Source organism: Carassius gibelio, chromosome B18, assembly GCF_023724105.1.
Source record: "Carassius gibelio isolate Cgi1373 ecotype wild population from Czech Republic chromosome B18, carGib1.2-hapl.c, whole genome shotgun sequence".
Classification (NCBI taxonomy): domain Eukaryota; kingdom Metazoa; phylum Chordata; class Actinopteri; order Cypriniformes; family Cyprinidae; genus Carassius; species Carassius gibelio.
In genome coordinates, this window is record NC_068413.1 from 4,986,157 (window position 1) to 4,992,519 (window position 6,363).

Sequence of the window (6,363 nt, forward strand, 5' to 3'; positions counted from 1 at the left end):
CATCCTCAGAATGCAAAGTTTGATCTTATTGGCTAACATTATGCAATTTCCAGAATCCACAGCGGTGGTTTTTATCAGTCTTCTGATCAGTTTCTAATTACTAAACTGCTAAACTGGATTTGAACGCTTGCAAGGTTTATGTCAGCCAATAATATATATATATAGCAGGTTGAATTGAAATTGAATTGAAAATGCCTCTCAATTTCCAAATCATTGTCTCAGTTTGAATTAAATTTCAACTGAAGTGGCAAACAGGCTTCAGGGTAACATTTTAAATTAGGGAACGCTCTTCACTTTTAATAGTTGCTTAGCATGCATATTACTTGCATATTAGCTGTTTATTAGTACTTATAAAGCACATAATGCCTTATGGATGACCATATTCTAGATCTTTATTCCATACCTAAACACAACTAATGCAAACAACTTAAAGCTGCAGTCGGTAACTTTTGACGCTCTAGCGGTTAATAAACAGAACTGCTTGCGTCCTGCGTCTTGCGGAAGAACATCGTAGCCGGAACTACTTCTCTCTGTTTATGTCTATGAAGAATCACAAAGGTACTGGGTTACTCCGCCGCGGTACCCCCGAAGCAATCTAAAATAGTCCGAATATAAACACTTATTATAGGTGCAACCTAGTGATTCAGGACAAGCTAAAAACACGGTTTGGAAAATGGATTCATGGTGTACTCGCTTATTATATAAATTTTTCTACATTTTGAACACAAACAAAGTTACGGACCGCAGCTCTGATTGGTTGTTTCTTAACGGGAGCGATGTATTTCTGCAAATGGCAATAGGACCACTGGGAGGAGCCAGAGGAGCTTGATTTTTTCACAGATTATCTGTCTCATATTCTACTGTCAGGACATAATGACAGGTTTAACAAATATGTAAAAAAAATATTTTTACAAAAGTTACCTACTGCAGCTTTAACTTACTATCAATAAGCAGTAATTAGGAGTTTATAACTAATAGCTCTTCAATAGCTCTTCAATACCACGACTTAGGTGCCCTTGAGCAAGGCATCGAACCCCCAACTGCTCCCCGGGCGCTGCAGCATAAATGGCTGCCCACTGCTCCGGGTGTGTGCTCACAGTGTGTGTGTGTGTGTTCACTGCTCTGTGTGTGTGCATTTCGGATGGGTTAAATGCAGAGCACAAATTCTGAGTATGGGTCACCATACTTGGCTGAATGTTCTTTAATTTTTATTTTTTAGAAAACTCTAAAACAGATGGATTGACAGATGGATGGATGATAAATTGATGGGTTGATAGAATGATAGATGGTAAATGGATGGATGAATGAATGAATGAATAGATGGATAGATGACAGTCAAATGGATGTATGGATAGAATTAAAGATGATAAATATATAAATGGATTAATGACGTATGGTTTGATAGATGGGTGGATGGATGGATGGATGAATAGAATGAAAAAGTGAAAGTGACGTGAAATTCAGCCAAGTTTGGTGACCCATACTTGCTGCAGTGGGCAGCCATTTATGCCCGGGGAGCAGTTTGGGGTTTGGTGCCTTGCTCAAAGGCACCTAAGTCGTGGGATTGCCGGCCCGAGACTCGAAATCACAACCCTAGGGTTAGGAGTCATACTCTCTAACCACTAGGCCACGACTTGCCACAACTTTTAGAATGATAGATGATAAATGTATGGATGGATAGATGGGTAGATAGAATGACATGATAAATGCACTGTAAAAAATTTCTTGTTGTTTTTACAAAAACTTTTTGGCAGCTGTGGTTGCCAGAATAATTTTGTAAAAATACAGAAAACTGTAAACACATTTACGTCAAAAACTGTTAATTTTACAATATAAAGCTGTAATTTACAAACAAGAAAATGTGAATATAAACCAGTAAATTCAACAACACACAAAATTAAATCTGTTTTGTACCTTGAAAATACTGACAACCACCATAATAATAAAGATGGTACTGTATAAGAGAAAGCCACATGAAGTATCAAAGCTCATCACAAGTAGCTTCACCACAAGCAGAAGTATATATTAACATATAGAAGGTGCACATTTATGGAAACACAAAACACCATCATGGTAACACACGTGATACTTAAATAATGCAAAAAACTTTCATTAAGCAACAGAAGATGTAACATAAAGCTCAAATGTACATAACTGATAACAAGAACTATTTAAAAACATGATTATTTAAACAAAATACTTTCAAACGTGGAGTGTCACGCAGGGAATTCTGGGAATATCAGTTTACAGTTTTAGACTGTAAATTATACATTGATTTGTTCTTTTTTTACTTCTAAAAGCTGTATAATTAACAGAATTTTACTGTAAATTTACATTAAATGCTTTGTTAGATCTTTTACAGTTTTTCCCTGTATATAGTATGGGAACTTACTGTTAACCTATTATCAGTTTTTTTTCCGTAGCGTTTTTACAAAATTTTACAGTTAAAATTACACTTATTTTTTACAGTGTGGATATATGATAGATGGATGGTTGGTTGGTTGGTTGGTTGGTTGGTTGGTTGGTTGGTTGGATGGATGGATGGATGGATGGATGGATGGATGGATGGATGGATGGATAGATAGATAGATAGATAGATAGATAGATAGATAGATAGATAGATAGATAGATAGATAGATTAAGTGTGCTTGTAAATGTGTATGTTTGTGTTTATGTGCACAGCAGCAGTAACACATCCCTGTGTTGACTGAAAGGTAAATTAGTCTGCCTCTTTACATCTTTACCACATCAGTACCACACTGAATGACTCATTATATGTTTGTGTTCACTGCACATGGTCTTCGTTAGACACCAGACACACACACTAGAGTTAATTAGTATGTTGCTTTGTTTATTTGTGGGAACAAGGGCTAAACAAATAGACCAAACCACAGATATCAAGCCTGTTGAAACTTCAGCAGATTATTAATATGATTCATGCGATTTACTTTCACAAAGTACCATGTTATGTGGGAATCACAGCTGCACCTTTGTGCAGCCATAACGAAGTAACAGATTCCACATGGATAATTTGTGAACGTTCCCTTTAATTAAGGATCATTTTCAAAACTTCTTCCTTGAAGACTGAAAGTGACCTTTAGATGTGTTGTTCTGACCACCCTGAACACATCAAATTCACTGCACTTGTTCACTGATGTGGCTGTGAAGCAAATTCCTTGTTAAATTCCCAATCTGATCAATGTCTTTTCTCATCCTATAAATGTCATTTAATGAATGTTTCTTAATTTATTGCCAATCTCCACATATGTGTTGCGCACAATTTTTTGCAAACTTAGACGCAAGTAAGTGGCCTGGTTGACCACAGATCTCGTAATTCTGACATGAACAGTGGGGTTCTTCTGATGTCCGCTTGTGCAATCTACATCCATCTGCTCTTAGTTTTGGTGGTTTAAGCCTCTTACGCAGACCAAGGGCTCCTGACACGATGATCCATGTTGCTACATTGTTTTAGTGTAGTAGAGAGTCACTCAGAAGTTGGCAGAGAAGGAGATAGAAAACACGTTAGGAACATTCACCACTGACTTTGATTTGCAGCAGAGAAGCATCTAGAAGTCATTCATCTTGGCCTGATGCAATAGTTGAGGATATTAACTTGAGCAAATAAGTAACTTGGAGCAGCAAATACTAGTAAGGGTGAAGTCAGTGGAGCTCAAATTATATATATGTATACTGATAAATATATATATATATATATATATATATATATATATATATATATATATATATATATATATATATATATATATATATATATATATATATATATATATATATATATATATATATATATATATATATATACAGTACAGACCAAAAGTTTGGACACATCTTCTCATTCAAAGAGTTTTCTTTATTTTCATGACTATGAAAATTGTAGAGTCAAACTGAAGGCATCAAGGGCTATTTGACCAAGAGGGAGAGTGATGGGGTGCTGCTCCAGATGAGCTGGCCTCCACAGTCACCGGACCTGAACCCAATCCAGATGGTTTAGGGGTGAGCTGGACCGCAGACAGAAGGCAAAAGGGCCAACAAGTGCTAAGCATCTCTCTGGGAACTCCTTCAAGACTGTTGAAGACCATTTCAGGTGACTACCTCTTGAAGCTCATCAAGAGAACGCCAAGAGTGTGCAAAGCAGTAATCAAAGCAAAAGGTGGCTACTTTGAAGAACCTAGAATATGACATATTTTCAGTTGTTTCACACTTTTTTTGGTATGTATATAATTCCATGTACTATTCCACATGTGTTAATTCATAGTTTATATATATATATATATATATATATATATATATATATATATATATATATATATATATATATATATATATATATATATATAAAAGCCTCTAAGTGCCATCTGAAATTTATATTATATTATAATATATATTTGCATCATATATATATATATACAGTATATATATACATATACATATATACGCTGCAAAATATATTAGTATATTACAAATTATATATATATATATATATATATATATATATATATATATATATATATATATATATATATATATATATATATATATATATATATAACATCTGTTTTCTATTCTATTTACAAATGTAACACATTTCAGTCCAAGAAATATGTCCCCTTCCTATTTTTTTTTATAATCACTGAAAACAATTCTGCAGATTAAATATAAAGTTTAAAAGTACAGCATTTATTTACAATATGTATTTATTTATTTTATTTATTTATATTATTTATTTTATTTGTTTGTTTGTGTATATGCATGTGTGTGAGAGAGAAAATATAAAGGTTTTATTTTCACTTTTGATCAATTCAGTGCATCTTTGTTAAAGTTTTTTTTGGTGAAATGTGTTTAATTGTCTTTTCTGTTAATTCTATGGGTGAAATGTTATCTGGATATGTTGTGAGATTCACCCAGAGGTGTGGAGAGATGTGAGGACAGGATGTGGAATGACACTGCTGGAAACGGTTTTAGATACACGCCCGCAGTGACTGATTGCTCCCATGAGGCCGTCAGGCATGTCGTTTGGCATTTGTAGTTTGTACCTCCATCATCAGAGGAAGGAGAAGCAATACGATCACAGAGTCACGGAGGACATTCACATAAACACTTCTCCTATTAACTAAACTAATACAAACACAGCGCGCTTAAACAACCAGCCATGCACAAACATGCCAAACTGAGTGAAAAATTTATATCCAAACAAAAAAGCTCAAATCCATCCAAAAGCAAAACAGCCTGGAATACCTGTTTGAAAATGAACGCACCACAAATAAACAGATGGAGAGTGTTTCCATAACGGAGCACAATAGAAGAGCTCTTTCTGTTCCAAGAGAAGAGGAGAGCATCTTGAGTGTAGTGCTGTATAATAAACAAGTCGAGCTTCCAACCTGCTCCCATCCCTCTCTTCCATTTGAAAGATGAGTTATGTTCATCGTGACATCAGTATTGTAAGTTTCTGATTACAATGAGTAGATGAGCTCCATTTCTCAGCAGAAAGTTGCTAATTTAAAACTTCATATGTTGTGTAGTTCTGAGAATTTTCACAGATGTAGGACTTTAATGTGCTGCCTGCTGGTAAGAATCCATTGAACAAATAACAAGAATAACAGCTGAAAGGATCACATAAATACATTATAGATTATAATTACTTCATAAACAATTTCTGCTGCAGTACCTGTATTTATTTAGTTGGGTTTCTTTCTTTCTTTCTTTCTTTCTTTCTTTCTTTCTTTCTTTCTTAAAAAGCACTTAAATAGGTGTGTGTGGGTATATATGGTGTATGGTGTTGGTGTAAGGCGATAGAATATACAGTTTGTACAGTATAAAAACCTATGGGATGACCCCCCTTTTCACAAAAACAAATGTGTGTGTGTGTGTGTGTGTGTGTGTCTGTCTGTCTGTCTGTATGTTTGTTTGTCTATCTAACTTATATTTCTTTGGCTATATATCATTTATGAATAACAAAACTGTCATTTTGTCTAATCAGTTATTTATTTTTAATTGCTTATTCATTTATTCATTCATTTTTTTTCTGTACATTGTGTTCTACAATAAGTAGAAAAGCGCGGCAATATTTATTTATTTCACGTGTCTAATATCAATAGCCTTATCTATTTTATCTGTAAATTAAACTGTGGAAACTGTATTATCTATAATATTTTGGCATGAACTAAGATTGGCATGGTAGATTTTTCGTAACGCAGAAAATGACAGCATGTTTGGGAATGATAACGTAATCGTGATTAATAATTTCTTGCAATGAGTTCCTGACTAAAAGGGCTGCCGATAACCAAATGTAAAATAAGCCATATCGCGTCTTACAAACAAAAACAACTTGAGTGGCCCAGAGTT